General features: G+C 45.2%; 1 protein-coding gene across 5 annotated transcripts in view; it reads left to right on the forward strand.

Moving 5' to 3' along the window:
- The window catches only part of COL26A1 (collagen type XXVI alpha 1 chain), a 181,065-nt gene that overhangs the window by 19,649 nt on the left and 142,997 nt on the right, over window positions 1–18,419 (forward strand). The window lies entirely within an intron of this gene.

The raw sequence follows: 18,419 nt of genomic DNA on the forward strand, positions 1-18,419 counted from the left end.
GTTAGTCCTTAATGCTGCAGAAGCAAACAAGAGTGGGAACTGTGATATTGTTCCTTATTGGTTTTGTTCCTTTCTTGGAAGACATGATTTGTTGATGTGAAATTTATTGCATGGAATAACATGGTTTAGATGCTTTGACAAGTTTGGACAAAGTTGAATGGTTTTGATAAGTTTAATGTTTTCCTCCTCTTGGAATTGAACAGATGTGGAAGTGAAGAGTGTGCTTGGGTGAAAGTGTTGTCTGTAATGTCTACCTAGGCTTGACTGCTTGAATCTTTTTGGGAGGACTAACAAATAGGAAGCTGTTTCAGACTCCTTTTCAGCTTCCAAAGCTTGGAAATCATAGTTCTGGCAGAGAAAAAACCTCTCCTATCTGTCTAGAAATGGCTTTCCCCCAGAGGCCCACACAATGGATGCTACTGAGACAAAAGCCGAAGGCAACTTCATGTTACATGTTTGGAACAGATCAGTCTCTTCTTCCATATCAATATGGTTTATCTGGAAAACAGAATCTGCCACTTAAAAACATAGTAGTTGATTTTGAAAGCTCTTTGGAACTGAGAAGAGAAGGTGTCTGTGAGATTCTCTTATTGCAGGACTCTACCCCTGTGGTTTGGGTGTCTCCTGTCTGTCCTCCAAGAGCTGAGTAAGGCTGTCCTTATCCAACCACCTTCCTTCGTGCTGAGCAAACAAACCATCTGTCAAAACTTTAAAGCTGACATGAGGTACCACTACATAGGAATGCCCAGTTCACGTCCAATCTTGACATCAGGTTATGTAGTCAAATGTCTTTTTAATCAATTCCACTTTTTCTGCCTCCAGGAACTGGGTGGAAGGGATGTTCTTTGCAGTGTTTGCGCTGGATACAGGCATGTGTTTGCTCAGAGCATCTCAGAAATGCCACTGCAGTGAAATCATGAGGCAGGGGAGTATTCCCTGGATGTGGTTGTGTAACCAAGTTGTACTGAGTCTGTAGAGTTAAGAACAGGTTCAGTTTTGTTTCTTCTGGGTGTCCTCCTACTTTTTTATGTGTGTGCTCTGAAGAGGAGTTGTGTTTGTCTCTCCAGATGGACAAGACTCTTGCTTCCTGCTTTCCACTTCTCAATGGAATAAAAAGACCAAGGCTGTGGGAAGGAGTGCCTCATAAGGGCTGTGTAGGCCAAGGTGTTCCATGAAAGGTACCTGTTTCATGTGAGAACAGTTTTGGGGGTGGACACTGAGGAAGGAGGCACAGCAACTGCAGTTGCAGGGCTGAGTACTAAGGTTCCTGGTCTTCTGTTCTGTATGAGAAATGGGAATAGGATGCTCCTTACCCTGTGCATGTTGGAGCTGTTTAGGGCTAAGAAAAGGCAGCAGCATAGGTGCTAAATGAGCTAAATACTCCTTTTGCCCCGTTGTGATGACCCTGTGAGATGGGATTGCTCAGTTAAGGCACCGCACAAAAACTTCCCCTCTTGTCCATGGCTCGTTTTGTTCCCGGGGTCAATCAACATCTGCTTTTTCCCCGCAGGACTTTGCTTATTTAGTTGTTCAAAAGTGTGGTGCTGGGAGTTCTCAGCTTGGTTGGGAATGCTCCTTCTCCTTGGGAAAGGGCTGGGGGCAGATGGGCTGGCGGGATGACATAACGTCTCCGTGCCGGGGCTCCCATTGGCCCGGTGCGGCCGTGCCTGGTGGGGTGTGGTAGCCCCGAACGGAAGGGCAGACATTTCTTTTTTGCTGTGTGCTGCTCAGCCCTTATTAAACTCAGATGTTTCTAACCCCTTCCTCCAGGCTCTCATTATTGCTGTAAACACAGCAGAGCACAGGGAGCTTTTTCAAATCCTCATTTGAGGCAGCAGTGGGTGACAGCTCTCCCGACACGAATTTAACGCTCCAACCCAAGGAGATTCTGCCTGTGTTTTCCCTAAAGAAGAAAACTTTTTTTCTTATTTGATGCCACTTCTCTTGCTTCTGCCTTGGCTTTCTTGGCTTCCTTGATTCCATCTTGTGCTTCCACAGAACCTGTCTGGTTTCTGCCACCCTGCTCAATGTGGGCTGTCTGGCTGCTTTGTCTCATCGCTGTATCTTGTGCAAACTTGGAGTTGTTTGCATTTTCAGTGGCAGAGAAAGTGATGCCAGCTAAAATAAGGTTTCTGTTGCTGTGCTAGGATAACTAAAAAAGGCTCTCCTGGAAGAAAACACCTAGATCTGCCTGTCAGCAGGTCTGTATCTCAGCTGTACCTCTTCCAGATTTACTGTGTGGCTCTGACAGAAAATGATATTTCAGCTTTTTGTGGAGGGAGAAAGAGAGGAGAGACTGCCATGGTAACAGGGCCTTAGATGCTTCCTACCTATGAACCACATCTCACCCACTGTGAGCTACTGTACCCCTTCAGGGGAACTTAGGAATCCTTGGTATCTCTGAATATAGGCTGTTAACTTTGAGGTATATTCAGGCTATTTTTAATCTTCTTGCATTCAGTTCTCCAAGGACTATATTCATTGCAAAGCTACTTAGGAGTCTCAAATATCCATTTAATATCATTCTTTTTTCTGAGCTGAGAAATTCTTGGCCCAGTGAGGTATCAGGGCTGCTTTGTCACAGCATTGACTTGGTAAAAACTGTGTTCCTGCAAGATCTCGGAAGGTTTCTGTCAGAACATCTGTAGTGCTTGTTCTCATGACATTCTTGTATCACTCTAGTCTTGTGTCCCACATAAATTGAACTGATAGAGCTCTTGATGGTTCAGAACCAGGATATGTCAGGTGTTGGGAAGATCATTACCATTATGATGCAGTATTTAGTAACTGGAAATCCAAGTGATTTCCCTTTGGAAATCCAAGCTATCCTAAGACATTGGAAGATGAGCTACCTTGTTGCAAGGTTTTCAATCTGGTCCCTGCTGTCTCTGACTTGGTTTAAATTGCCCTTCAAGAGCTTCTGGTGCATGGGAGGCACAGAGAGCTTTTCTCATTTGGGTCTCTACATCCCCAAGAAAACACTGATTTAATTAGTGGCCATTGCAGCTTTGAGGTGAATTTTTTATACTGCTTTTAATAAACTTTAAAGCTAAAATGGCAGAGCTCCTGAGAACTGAGCTGTCAGCTTGTGTCTGGCACTGGCACTGGCAGTACAGGACAGAGAAAATCTGATATGCTTAAGCTTCAGTATTTCAACATGGCAAACCCTGCTAACCTAAACACTGAGGGGGGAGCTGCATTCTTTGCTATGCCTAATCTCTGTATTTTGTTAAACATGCATTCCTGCCAGAACTTTATTGGACAGAACAATAGTGACCAGCTGGGCAAGTGACCCTGGCTTTTCTGGTCGGCAGAGGAATTCGGCATCTGAGGAGTTCAGATTCTCATGTGCAGCTTAAAGTGATCTGGATTTAGTTGCTTTTAATTATTAGCTGGCTGATTCATAAGGCTTTGTTTTCCACACTCTTTCCCAAGAAAAAGGCTATTTCCTTAAATGCTCAGTGTACATTCTATAGAGCAGCACAAAGTCTGGGAACTGAGACTGGCAAGTTCTCTCTCTCTTTTCTTTCCCCTAAATAAAATGGGAATAGTAATATTTCCCTTCATGTAAGGGAAGGCTCTGGGGAGTATTTCATGAGGGTGTGGTTATATCTTGGAGGGAAAACTGCAAAATCCAAAGTACTATATATGAATATATGCAGAAGATTATAATAAATCTATGAATGATAATACTTGGCACTTGTATAAACTTCCACTTACAGAATAGAGGTCGTTGTGCTCCCTGTTTACTGCACCTCTCTGAGCCTGGAAAGTCTTTGGGAGTTAGTCTTTGCAGACAAGGATTTAGTTTGAAGGGGAAGCTGAGAGGTGAGAGAGGGAGCTGAGCAGGGCAGGCTGGATTGCCCAGCAGCAGAGGGCTGGGGGATGGCACAGGCTGGGGTGTTTTCCTGTGCCCAGTGCCAGTGAAGGTTTTTGGGAGCCTGAATGTGGGACATACCTTTAAAACCAGCATGGACTGACAGGCTCAGGGCAAAAGTGCCTGTGGCCAAGTGCTCCAAGGCTGCTGCTGTTTGGTCTCACCAAAGGCAGGTCTGGGCTGGGATGCTGCTGCAAGCTTTGTGTTCCCATCTGAGGTACAGCAGAGAGCAAAAAGGCAAATTGGCTCTGTAGGATGTTCCAGTGCTTGGCTTAATGCTGCTGTAAATCAGCGTAACCTGCAGCAAAAGCTCCAGTCTCCCTGCAGTGTATTTCAGGATACAGCACTGAGCCAAAGGGCTTAAACTATCACACAGTAAAATGCTGTTACTGGAAGTCACTAATGTATATCACAAATGATACGAAAATTTTGGATTACAAAGTGGTAGGAATTCTTAGGCTGTCGGCCTGTGGATAAGCTCTGAATGAGTGTGCATTGCAAGCAGAAATAACAGGATCTCGTTTTGCCAAGCACCAGAGAAATACTTGAGGCCTGATAGTGTAATTAAAAGTCGGCTCAAACCCTTGCAAGACCTCTGTAACCAAACCCATTGGAAATTTATTGCACGGACTGCAGCACTGTACTAATTTTCTTGGGTAACGTCCTTTGAAACAATCGAGCTCTCTAATTATGTCTGTCAGGCCTTGCTGAGTGGTTGTTGTTGTCTGAACTAGAAGGTTTTCAAAGTAACTTCTGCAAATGACTGTAGAATTTTGCTGAAAGTAAACTTTGAGCTCCCAGGTACCATTTGGAGAAGTTACTGGATAACCTTTGGGGAGGTTGAGGTGAAGCTGTGTCTGCACTGGCTGGGAAGAGCGGGGAGAAAAGTGGGAATGTGGAATTACAAGAATAATCACAACTTGTATCTTGAGTTGAATGCAATTAGAGACTGGACTGGATTATACTGGACAACACTTTGTGTCTGGGTTATGGATTGGTGACTGAGCATCCCTGGGGAGTTGAGACTCACTTTGTATGGCACCTCTGTGAGCTCTGATGTGTTTGGGGGTGGTTTTTTATTGTTTTTTTGTTTGTTTGTTTGTTTGTTTATTTTGTTTGTTTTTTTTTAATCAACCAGAAAACCCCAACTAAGACCAACACCAAACCCCACACAAGCATTTGACCTGAATTGGGCACCTCCCATGGACTCTTGGCTGAAATGTTGCCAGTAATAGTTAAATAGGTGAACAAGGGCTGCTCCTGTGGTCAACCTGACAGCAACTGGAACCTGTTAGACAGCTGTTCTGTCACTGCATACTCTGAGGTTCAACCAACCTTTTTGACTTGTGTATGAGAGTGGTTTCAACAGACTCACACCAGGTTTTTTTGCTGTAAGAAGCACGTGACATGAGTGTGTCACAGCCATTTAATTTGACATTCAGCTCTGCTGTTTTCAAATGGACATCCCTGTAGACTTCCTTAGAAATGGCTCAAGCAAGCACTGCTTAGGTTGGACACCAGGAAAAGGTTTTCCTCAAAGGGTGGTTGGCACTGAACAGGCTCCCCAGGGCAGTGGGCACAGCCCCAAGCCTGAGTTCAAGGAGCATTTGGACAGTGCTCTCAGGCACATGCTGGGATTGTTGGGATGTCCTGTGCAGGGCAAGGAGTTGGACTCTGATCCAGACAAGTCCCTTCCAACTCAGAATATTCTATGAGTCCATGTTGCAATGGCAGTTCTGGTTTTGGTTGCAGGGTGGCTAAATTTGGCACCATCCTTTGCTGGGACACTGCATGTAAAAATTTCTCCAACCTGTGCTGAAAGGTGCACAGGAAAACTCTCATATATGTGTGTGTGAGGGGGAAAAAACATGAGCAGCTTGGAGCTGTGGTGTGTGAAGGCTGTTTGTGTACATATTTAGTGCAATAATAAACACAGACTGTTACTGAGCAGCCCTGTGTCATTCACAGCTTTGTTGGTTTGCCTGCAGTAAGAAAAAAAAAACAGTAAGCTGTTCTTCCCAAACTATGAAAAAGGTACCAGAAATACAGAATAACTGTCACCCATCGATAAAATTCAGGTTATAACTGCTTGTTTTAGTCAAACTTTTATCTTCTGCACTAGTTGTGTCACTCTTCATCCTCTGATTGAAAAACTCTGGGTAAACAGAGGAGGAGAAAAAAACCTTCATCTCTCTTTAATGGCTTTGCCTTGAATTTGCCCCAAGGTTTTGCAAGTAGTGTGTGTTTAAAATGGGATGTGGGTGTATGCAGTGTCAGCCACTCCTTTGCTCACACAGACTGAGACCCCTCTCACCAATAACTCCAGACATTCCCATTCCCAGCAGAACAGTGAGGGATGCCTGTGAAGCCTCTGCTTTAGGAGTAGGGATCATTTGTGTGCATCACTTTGCACCCTCACCAAGCCTGTGGTTCAAATGCTGTTGTGGAGTTTCCCCCTTTGCCATGGAGGAACAGTTTGGTTGCTCTGCCCTTTTGCACGGGCAGGTAACTTTAAACTTGGACAACCAAAAACCTCCACAAACCCCTGTCTAACGGAGTTTGCTGTACAATTCCCCCCAGAACAGGGCAGGAATTTTTCTGGCCACATGTCTGTATCTCAGACCTCCTGCTGTCCCCTCTCTTGCTCGGTGCTGCCTTTTCCCCATCCGGTTTCCCACGTGTGTACTGGGGAATGTTTCGAGGCAGTGTTATCATTCCAAAGGAATCTACTGTGCGTGCACAGGCTATGGAGGGTTGGGGCTTTTTTTCAGCTGTTATTACTTGGCCAAATCAAACCCATTTTCCACCTGGATACCGACATGTAGATCTCCTCCCTCAAGACCCTCTCCCTTCCAAAGAGAGGCTTCCAAAGCACCGAGGCACTAAAGCGGTTTCTTAGATTGCTCAAGAATTTTTTAATAACAGGGGAAGGTGTTGGTGTTCACAAGAGAAAGCCTTGCTTTTTTTAAGTTTTTTTTTTTTTATTATTATTTCTAATGAACAAACTGGATTGCAGCAAGGTTTAAAAGGAGAATACACATAATTGTTCTTGGCTAGAAATGAGCTATGGAGATTGCTTCCAAAAGCTTCCAAAACCAAGGAAAGCTTAGGAAGTTGTTAAAAGCAGAAGAACCTTTTACAATGAAAATAGGTAGGCAGAGCACTTAAGTTTGTAGATGTCTCTTTACAGTCTGTCTGTAGACAGATATCAAAGTGCAAAGGGTTCTGTGTGATTAAAACAGTCTGCTTAAAAGTGAGTTTAAAACTTGATGAGGCAACACAGTGTTCACTAGCAAGGGTCTGGGACTCCTGTGTGCAGGAGAGCTGATCCACAACAAATGCTGTGTAGTTATATTTTTTTTATGGCATTGGATGGATGCAGCCAAGAGAGTGGAAGAGTGGGAATGTGGAGGAAGGTGAAAAGGGGGTTGCTGGTACAGCAGATTGTGCCTGTAACTACCCCATCCAAGCTGTGTCACAGTCACAAGGAGTTCTGAATGAGGCTTCTACTTTGTGCAGAGGAAGCACTTTGAAAGGGCTCCTGCTTTGGCAACTGGGAAGTGTTTTAGGGCAATTCCCTTCATTGAAATGGGCACTGGGAATGACTGGCTTGAGAGGGAGCCAAGGAAGGAAAAGATGTGATAGACTAACCATCCATGGATGTGGACATGTTTGTAAAGGCTGTTGCTAATTCACTACATTAAAGGTGGGTTTTGAGAGCTTTAGGCTGTGCAAGTCAGAATTTATTAACCTTGAAGCTATTGATGCATCCTCCTGCCTTAGCTCCCTGCTTCTGATCTCCCTCCCAATATACCCTTTACTGTTGTAAAGGGCAAACTCAGCTCTCTGATCACACAACAGATCCCACTTCTGATGTTCCTACTTCCCTACACATGAAACTCCCATGTGTGTGACTGGAACAATAGGATTATTTTCCAAATTATTTTTTATTGTAGTAACGCCCAGGGCAGCCTTGTGCCAGACATGGCAGACGTGGAATGAAAAATTTTCAATTTAAATAGCAAATTAACACACAGGCTTTGGGGGTTGTTTTTCAGACTGATTAACACTTTGAATGCCCAGGCAGAGGGGTTTGCCAAGGCTTTGTTGTCGTTAGACTGGGTCTCATATGGCTCATCTTGGGATCTCTGAGCTGGGCAGGCAAAAGACATCTCGTTTTATCCACTCTCCACAACACAGCCTGATGTTCAGAATGACCTTGGCACATCAGTAGAGCAGTTCCTGGAGAAAAGTGCTTGGCTCTTGAGGTACAGACATGTGGATGGGGTACAGCTGTCCCCAAAAGAATCTTCCTGGAGCACCAGCAGTATTCTTGTCTCAGGCCTGGTGCAAATGCTGCCTGATGGGTACCTGAACTTCAGTTGCCTCACTGAACACAAGTGGCTAATCTGACAAATTAAAAGGGGAAAAGAGAAACTGTTGATCTCGAAGCCAAATAAGAAGATGGATTTGTCTAGACTGGCTTATTGTTTCTAATCACCTCCTCCAGCACAGGAAACATTAGAGAGCTGTAGGGTTTTCTTGCACTTGAGGAAAGGCTGTTTCCTTGGCAGTTCCAGTGAGGTTGTCGTGTCTGGCTCTTGGGCAGTCACTGGAAACAGGCTGAGCCTGCACACACCTACTGCAGCTTCACTCCAGGAAGAGAGGTCCCTTTGGCTCCTGAAATCCTGTTCCCAGCAATGATGGGCAACCATAGGATAGGTAATTATTTTAGAAATGTCTGCTGTGTAGTCCCTTGTATACCAGAGCCCACAAACTCCTTTACCAGTTGCTGAGCATACTGAAGACCTGGACTGAATGAAATAATTGTGATGTGCCATGGGAAAAGAGAAGGAGGGAGAGCAGATGGAAGATGTGTTGCTAGAGGAGTCCTGGGTTCAGTTTACCTGACACAGCTGTCTGTACAGGTATTTCCAGTTGTATCCTAACACCTGTGAATCTGAAGCTGATGCTCTGATCTGGTTTGTGATACCTTTTGGGACTCACTGCTCTGTTGAAAAACAAAAAAACCCCACATCTGAATTCCCTTAAGGAGAAACCAATGTGTTGTCTGGGGGATCTTCAATATATATCTTTTTTTCTTTTTAGCTAGCAAAAGGATATACCTGTACTACTCCAGTGACAGCAGCATCCCCCTGTCCAGCTCCAGGAAGAACCCAAACCCTGCCTGTCCCACGGGCAGATTAACATCACGCAGTCGATAGGAAGCAATGACTTGATCGTGCCATCTTATTTTTTCCTCTGATATGCTCAGCACTCTCCTTTTGACATTGCCTTTTGTTCTTGCTGTAGTTTGTGGTTTTTGGTGCCAGCACAATGCTAATGAAAAACACTGCTGCACTTAGGCCCAGTGTCCCTGTCATGCATGTGGCATTCATTGCTGCTGGTGAGTGCTGGGGCTTTGGCACCGGGGGGCTGAATGTGAAGCACAGAGATGTTCTGTTGCCCATACAGAGCTCTATAAGCAAACAAATAAATTTGGGAGCAGCCCCTGTTCAGTCCTGGCAGACTGGCTGTCCATGCTGATCCAGGCTCTGGAGGGAAAAGGGTGTGATTTGAAGGAGATACTGAAAGCAGCAGGAGCCTCATTTGTCCATTTTGAATTGTGCAAAGTGTTGTTTTGTTACTGGGTGATGTAGCAGGGGGAAATAAAGACAGACTGACTTTGTGGGTGGTGGAGGAGAGGCTGCACCACAACAGCAGTGCTAGTAAAGCACAGGATGCTGTTACAGGGTTTTGCTGACTCTTTATGCCAGTTTTCTTCATGCTTTTCTCTCTGCAAAGGTTTTGAGGTTGAGCAGGTGTGTGTCAGTGTCCTATCCTTCCACTTAAAATTCCCACTCCACCTCCAGCTAATTCAAAGTTAGAGTTTAATTCTGAATGGATTTTTGTAAACTTAGAGGTACTGACTTTTATCAGTTAGTCTTGTAATCAGGATCAGGATCCCTGTCCTCAGCTTAAGCTGTTCTAGATCAGATCCTCAGAGGAGGACACAGCCAAGTGCCAAATGTAGACTTTGAACACAGGGATCTGTTTCAGATTAAACAAATTCCAGCTCTCTACTTTCAATCAAGGTCTTAAGGATTTTTTTTTTTCTGTGATCCCACCCCTCCTTCCAAGGTCAGGCTTTTTAGGAATGAACAAATGAGTACCATGGATGTATTCACAGTATGAAGGTGTTAGACCCACCTACAACCAGGTTATCCAGCTGTGCAAAAATGTTTAGACTCAGGTTCTTCTTTTGAAAGGCTTTCAAGGAGCTTTTATGTTGCAAAAATGACTTACTTGGTTGTAATTGTGCATGATTTCCACACTGCGTGGATATCAAATGCCAGATTCCATCAAGTCAGTCTAATTTAACAGAGACAGATTCCATGGATATTTTTGTGCATTTCCTCTTTCCTCCCTCTGTGAACAGTGGAAACTACTGTCTTCTCATTGACTGTGATAAGCTCAGGAGAGGGAGCAGCAAAACATTTCAGTGCATAGAAAAATGTCTGTAAAAGCAAAGCACTTCAAAGGAGTGAACCCCCCTTTTATTTCTGAGCACTCAGTCATGGACTAACTTCTTTCGTTTCCATGATGAGGATAATTATGGTTCAGGTCAACCATATTTATTGTTTGATTCAGCTGGAACATGTCACCAGCAAACTCAGAAGGTGGGTATAAATCAGAGGGACTTTATGCTGGAGAAATCTGCCTTGTGCCTTCTCACCCCTGTCCTCTTATGAACATATGAACAGGTATGTAGGCATGGAGGGCCATGATTAATTTATTATTAAAATATAACATTAATTTAAATATTAAATTATAATTAAGTATAATTATAATTATTAATTACCTGCCTGATCAACCTTTTCTGTGTTTGCTTCTGCCTCTTATATCCTGCATTTATATCAGGGATGAGGGGGGTGGCTCTGCTGTACAAATGAATCCATGTGTGTCACAGGTGAGTGCTCTCATCTTCAGAGCCCCTCCTGCAGTAGCTGCAGCAGTTGGAAAATCCCCTTGGATGGGGTTGGGGATTGGAAGAGAAGGGGAATGGTTTCACGGCTGAAGAAGCTGAATGTTGCTCTGGGGAGCTGCTTCCCTCCTTGTCTCTGAAGAAGAGTTGCTGTGCTCCGTGGTATTTAGCTATTGTGCTTCCAGGTGTTTAAAAATTCCAGTAGGGAGGAGTTTTCCCTTAACCCCTGTAGCTTTGATGACTGCAGAAGGGTAAGGTAAAATCTTGTGCAGTTTCCCATGAATTGAAGAAAGCTCAGCCCTCAAGGAAATGCTGTTTGGAGGGTCAACCCTGCACACAACAAAGCAAGGAAAGCACAGTGAAATGTGCTTGGCTGCAGAATTTGCTGAAGATTGAAGCGGTTGTGCAGGCTAAACTGTGTTTTCCTCCTAAGGTAAAGATTCCTCTAGGACTAAACTCCCTCCAGCAGGCTCTGATAATCCACTTTGTGTGGGAAAACTTAAGGCTGTTATTGGCAACTGAGTATTTGAAGTGCACTAAGCACAGGACATATTGCCCCCCTGGGGAAGGGTTTTGCTATTGGGAGGTTCTGAGATAAATTGTCCCATCTTACTTGGGGAGCCAGAACTTATTTTTATGACCACTTTGTTCAGACTCTTATTGTGGGGGTGGAGTGCTGGTGTGTGCAGAGAGATTGGAGTTCCTTCCAATCTTTGTCTGACCAACACAGCGAACTGGGAGACCTGGAACTTGTCTTATTCTTGTTCGTGCCTTTGGCTCTCTGCTGCTTCAAATGGCTGCTGCTGTCTGGCTGCAGAAACACCAGCAACCTTCCAGTTTTATTCATTTCCCAAAATGAATGGTCTGTTACAAAGATTTTTCTCCCTTTTTCACGGGAGTCAGGGTAACCTCTGTTAGTGACTGTGAAGTGCTCAGTGGGAGCAAGGCATGCGTAAAACATCAATATTGACAACGAGATTACTGTGGCTTGTCGTGTCTTCTGACTTGCAGACCTCTTAAAACTTGTAATGGAAGAGCAGAACTGAACCCTGCCATCATAAGCTTGTGTGCAGCCCCCCCCTCGCCTCTGCCAGGTGGTCTTTGATGGATTCCTCAGCAATGGTCCATCAATCTACAGGCCTGAATCAATCCATCAACTCTGAACGTTCCAATATTGTGGAGACTGCTGGTTACAACTGAATTTTGTAGCTGGCTCTTTGCTGGACAACAAGCTGGATGATAGCCTTGATCCTGAAACCTAGTTACCTGGGGAGAGCAGGAATATGGCCAAGAACAGGAGAAACTTAAGCCCAGCTTGGCTTTCATCTGAGCTTTCCAGTAACATGGGATGGGATTGTTTCCTCTCTAGCCAGGTCACAGCAGTAAGGAGTAATCTGCCCACAGCCAACTGAATTAGCTGGTAAACTTGATCCTCATGTGATTGAAGCACGTTCAGAGAGGGGTGTATTTGTGGATAATGCAGTTTTACAGAACTGGATTGTTCAGGAGATACCCCAGAGAGCCTGGCAGCCTTTGAATCTGGATTTCTGGGCATGTAGAGGGCAACTTCTGTTCCTGGCCTCGGGGGAATATATAAATAACTAACCCTCCTAGCACTGGGCTCCAGCACACAGTGTATGGATTGCTGTTCTGGCAAAGCAAGTGGGATGCTGTACTATTTACACAGAGAAAAGGGCACAGTTTGCTTTCATTGAGTCAGAACAGCAACTTTTTCCCAGTGAAAGTCAGTGACCTTCTGATTTTATTGAAATTCCTCTCTAGGATTGCAGGGAAATTGATAGCTCCAGTGAAAAATGTCATGAGGAAACTTGGGGAAATCTATCTAGCTATCAAAACACTCCTACTGTTTTCTGTGCCCTAAATGTTGATCTCTGCTAAGTATAACACACAGTGTGTTATCCTTATGGAAACAAAAAGATAATTCAGTGCAGTTGTTTACACAGGACAAAGCTTTAGGGCAAGTCACAAGCATCAGAAATGCCAACCTTACTGAGAGACTTCTGGGGTATTTATTGGGTCAGTTCATGCCCAAACACATGCAACAGGTGCTGATGAAACAATCCTGCATGTTAAGTGTTCCCCCACCCCCAGAAAGAATTCTCTTCCTCATGGCTTGGCCAGTTAAGTCTTGGTGGTTTGAGCTTTTGTGTTGGCACTGAGCTTTCACTGCAAGTACTAAACCCACACCAAATCTCTGCCTTGCTCAGCTCTACAACAGCATAAAAGGCTTTGTGCAGAGTCCAGCTGGTAGGATTGTGTTTGGAAGTGCAGCATTTCACGCTGGTGGGAGCCTGGTGTGCTCTAAGGCCACGGATATCGGGGAGCTGGAGCCACATCCTTCGCTCCAGGGAACACATCAGGTCCTGTGTGTGGGAGGTGGTGCCTGCTGTAGGTCTGTCCCTAACAGGGCACGGCAGCCAGTGGGTTTTGTGTGTGGAGCTGAGCTGCCATCCCATTGAAAGGAGTGATTAGGCAGGAATGTGGCCGCTTTCATTTGCAACTTGCATGCTCCTGATTAACCAGGCGACTTGCTGGGTCCTGATCACTTCAGCCCAGTGGTTTCTGACACTGTTCAGTTCGTGATCCCTTCTCCAGTGAAATGAAGCCTCCTAAGAGCCAGTTGGCTTTTCTCTTGCAAACCACCTAGAACGTCCTCCAGGGACCCCCAGGAGACAGAGAAGCCTGGGTAGAAGCCAGCAGTTTGCACTAGGAAAAAAGCAGACGGTGCTTTTGGGGGTGGCTCTGTGAGTGTGCTGTGGTGTGAGCATTTCTAAGGATTCACAGGGGGGTGAATGGGTGGAGAGATCCCTTACACACCCTTGGGGTATGTGGGCTTAGGGAACAGTCCTGGGCAAATCCAGATGGTGAGAAGAGGGGAAAAGGAAGCTTGCTGTCAGTGTCTTCCCATCTATGAAAGGTCTGTGCTAAGCTAACTCAGTCATGCTATCCAGGAATTAAACTTTGATATGTGAGTATATGACTCTTGTGGAACCTACAGTGTTTTAGCTTGAGTATCTGTTACCTTACACTTCTCCACCCTCTGCAGTCTCTTTTCCCTCTCACTGGTGGATGACAGGCTGTACAGACATCCAAAATCTCCAGGGGATGAACTCTGCATCCAAATAAACTTCTGATGAGGGACACGGGAGGTTCAGAAAGCCAGTGGGGTGCAGACAGGGCTTCCTCTCTGGCATCAGAATCAAATTGCAGCTCCAGCTCTCTGTGTAAGTCCAGCTTCCCCTTGAGATCCCTTGGCCTGTGCCCTGGAAGGTGAGAATTTCTTGTCTTCTCCAGTGTCCAAGTGCCTGAAGGCATCACCGCTCATGCTGAGTCAGCAGAGAGCAGGCAACTCCCTCCCAGCATCTGCTGAGGGAGGGGTCTGTCTAAGCTCAGAATAGTTTTCAGAGTGTGTCCAAGTGGAAATAAACTACTGATTTTGTTGTTCCATTTAGCCTGAAAGGTCCGCAGTAACATCCCGAACCTACACACTAAATACAGTTGGGCATCTGCTGGCATCAACACCCATATTCCCTCTGGAAAAACATGTCAGCTGTGAGCAAGACATGAGATCTTGGTCTGTAGCCCCAGAGTGAAACTGTTTAAATCAGTAGCTCGTGGGCCACGGTCTCTGTTGCCCGTGAAAGTCTTCCAAGAATTAAACAGGCTGTGAGAGGAGGGTGTCCCTTTGGAAAAGGCTGGGAGAAATGGCCCCAGTGAAACTTGTCTCTCTAAGGAAAGACCAATTCCTTGTGACAGTGCAGGACATCACTCTAAATGTGCTGGTGATGAGCACCCACGAGATCTGACAGACCCAGCCCTAAAGGAGCTGCTGTTTGGATCGTTTTGTTTGCTTGCTTGGAATATTCTCTTGGAATAAGCAGCAATATATTCTCTGCCATCCTGGATGTGTGCCAGTAGAAGTCCTAAACCTTCCCTCCTAGCATCTGTATATAATATAAAGGGTCATTTATAATCTCTGTAAGCCGTGATGGGGCCTTTCGTCACGTTGTGTGAAGCCTGCTTGCCTTCTGGAGGCTGTTCTTACTGACTTCTGGCTTGCAAAGAGAAATCTTGGGGTGGTTTTGTCTGTCTGTCTTCTTTCTGTTGTAATCACTGTGCTCTTACATCTCCAGTGAGTTCCAAGCTGTACATCCTAATGCATCCTTGATCAGCTGTGTTCCTGTCTGCCTCACCTACTCGTGGGGCTGCAGTAGAAGATGCCTAAAAGCTGCATTTGTAGGAAAATTATGTCATTTATGGAAAGCCAAGAGTGTGATGCTTTATCAATAGGAATGTACCTTTCACTCCTGGCTCTGGGTATCTTTAACCAACCTCTTCTTTCTATTGGTAAAGAGAGAAGCTGGAGAAATCTGTGTCCACGTTGAGTATCTTTGGGGTCTGACTATTTTTTTTTAATTTTTTTTTTTTTGTGCCCTTGTGATCCACTCCTTTATAGAAGACTCATAGTGCTGAGGTGATGAGTGTTGTGCTGCTTTATCACTGTCACTGCACTCTGTGCTCCTGCTCAGGGAGGTGAAAGGTTGCCCCTAGGTTGGAGTGAAAGGTCTGTTATCCTGCCCTGGGCTACCAGTCCTGTTCAGCCTGGCAAACCCAGGTGATGGCTTCAGGCAAGGAAAGCAGTGAATGGAGAGCCTCAGGGGAGCTTTTCACTTCCTCTAATGATTGATCCCTTTTATAACAGGCCCCTGAGCAGGTCATGTGGAGAGATGAACCTGGGGAAGTGTTGGGTTTCTCCCCACCCCAGCGTGCTCTGTCCTGTGGGCTGTAGAGTGGGAACAGCCTTTACCTCCAGCTGCTGCCCAAGACTCTGTCACTAAGTTATAACATGGTCTGTTCACCACATCTCACTTTTGTGAAAGGCTTTTCCCAGGCAGAAGTTACAACTTGACTGCCAAATTCCTTGGACCTGCTCTATCTGGTCCTTGGAATAAGCTGTTCAAAGGTGTGAGACCTACTCAGATAACAGTGGGTTTGGGCTTGTTTAGAAAGAAAATCTGTGTGCCTTCCAGCCCCACCTGCTGAATGGAAACCCTGGCAAAACCAGCTTTGTACATGGTGCAAAACAATCAACCTTTCCTGCAGTTTTTGACACAGGCAGCCTGCCCAGTGCCACCTGTTTCGCTCCAGATCCACAAATGTAGTGCTAGACCCCCAAGCTGGTTGAAAATAATCCTTGAAGGAACAAGATGGCTTTAAATCTGGGTTTATGCAAGGGAAAACTAAAGAGGGTAACAATTAGTTTCCAATTTCTCCTTGGCAGTTGCAGTTTTAAACTGCCATTATATATTAAGCAGAGCAGATAAGCTGAGAGAATCCCTCTGGCAATTGTGGAGTCTACTTCCATCACCTGCCTTTCTCTTCTGGGGTGTGCTGGGCTGTTCATCTTTGTTCACCTCATTTCCCTTCACGAATATGAAGCTCCCTATCTTCAGCATCAGATATGGAGGAGTTTGTTCAGAGTACAGTTGAATTTTTTTATTTTTTTTTTTTAATCTCATACAGAAGTGCTTTGTTTGTACCCGAGAAGGTGGGACAAGTTGTCTCAGAAGCCTCCCAAAATCAGTATTAGAGTGAAATAATCAGTGTGGGATAATCCAGCTCTGCACCATGGAAACAGTACTAGTTCCCAGATAACTCTGGGAAAAGGCCAGAGGGACAGACATATAAGCTACATAACAGTTAAAGCATTGCACTTGTAAATAAATATCTATTTGGATTTCATTGACAATCCAGAAAAACGATCTTAACGTGAGGAGAGGCACTCAAGCCCTTGATAATTGTACTCTGTTTTAAAATGTTTAGTAACTCCACTGTAAATTTGTTAGTATTTATCCCCCTTCATGCTCTGTTACATGTTGCTAGAGTGGATATTCCTGCTTCCTTCCTCTCCTGTGGTGGGGACAATTCCTTTCCTCTTCACATCTTCAAGAGAAGTTTTGGTTTCCATAATTTCAGGACAGATATTTCTGGCATTCTCCTGGCAGGGTCTGTGCGTGTGCAGGTGGTCTTACCCGACATGAAGTGCTTTTGCCCTGAGGCTTGTGCACAAGTGCTGTCCCTGTGATTGCTGTGAGCACTGGGCTCAAGGTAAATCAGCCAGAGCTCCTCGTGTTCTCACCCTTTCTCCTGGCTGCTTTTCCTTCCACACTCAACTGGCCATTCCCATGGCATGAGGAGGTATTATCCAACACTACCCATCTGGACAAACCCCATGACTAAGGCTTGGAGAGGTGACATGGCTGATTGCACCATGTGTGCAAGTGAAATGAAAGAGAAAAACTTTACTTTGAACGATCACATTTCCAGTCTTTAGCTCCTGACTTTGTTTCTTCTGGTTTTGTTCCCTAAACTATGTGTGGAAGTTGTGTTGAGCCCGTTAAGGTGACCTGAAGCTTCATTAACCTCCTCTTTTTCCCCGTTTTGCTCTCTGGTTCTATGATGTGGATGTCAGTAGAGACATTTGGGTACCAGGGTGCCTGATCCCTGTATATCCACCACAGATCCTCCATAAATCTGAGAGAGCTGGTTCTGTAAGACCTCCCCACCCGCTTGGGGTCACCTGTGACGTGACTTTAATCCATGCTTCCCAACGAGGAATCCCAAAAGGGTTTGTGGTGAGCAGGGGAAGCTGCAGAGCTCTGCCCCGTCGCTGCTGCCGGGCTGGTGGCACTGGGCACACAGTCCCCTCTCCCTGGGTGCCCTGGGTGCCCATCCAGCTGTAGCTGAAGGGTCACTGAGCAGCTCACTGGCCCCATTGTGGTCTGTGGTGTTGGCTCAGCCTCTGGCATGTGTGCCTCCTATTCATGGAAATGGGAGCTATCCAGAGAGCAGAGGCTCCTGCAGAGATGGGAGGGGAATCCAAAAAGGGGAGAAAAAGCAATAAATGCTGTAAATGGCAAATACTGGGGAAATTAAACTACCATGGGGAAGGTGGTTTAGGGAAGGAGAGGGGGATGTGCAGGTGCATTTCCACTGTGCAAGCAATTTGATTTTTGGTGTGCAAGGCTGGGGAGTCACTGTGATACTTGGAGAAGGGATCAGATGTACTGGGAGCTCTTGCTTTAAGAAGGGTGAGGAGCCAGGACTCCTCTGATTCAGCAAGGAATGCTTACACAAGCACTCTGTGTGTTTTGGAGCACAGGCTGGTATCTCCACTTCCCATTAATGACCCCAGTTCTGATTCCCAAGCAGTAGGAAAGTGCATCTCAAACCTGTTATAACTATGCTGAGGAACCAAAGCATCACAAAACATCCCATACCAAAGCATTCCCAAAAAACGTGAGCCAGTATTTGGCAAGCATGAAAGTAAAAATGAAAGTATCCTTTTTTCCCCCCCTCAAGCATGTCAATGGAACCTAAAAGCATTTTGTGGGGTTTTTTTTGGTGGGTTTTGGTTTTTTGTTTGGTTTTTTCTTTGTTTGTTTGGTTGGTTGGTTTTGGGTTTTTTGTGTGTGTTTTTTTCTTTTGTTTTGTTTTTGTTTGTTGGGTTTTTTTTTTTCAGAGAAAGTCCCTGAG

Source organism: Lepidothrix coronata, unplaced genomic scaffold (genome assembly GCF_001604755.1).
Source record: "Lepidothrix coronata isolate B3197 unplaced genomic scaffold, Lepidothrix_coronata-1.0 Scaffold154, whole genome shotgun sequence".
NCBI lineage: Eukaryota > Metazoa > Chordata > Aves > Passeriformes > Pipridae > Lepidothrix > Lepidothrix coronata.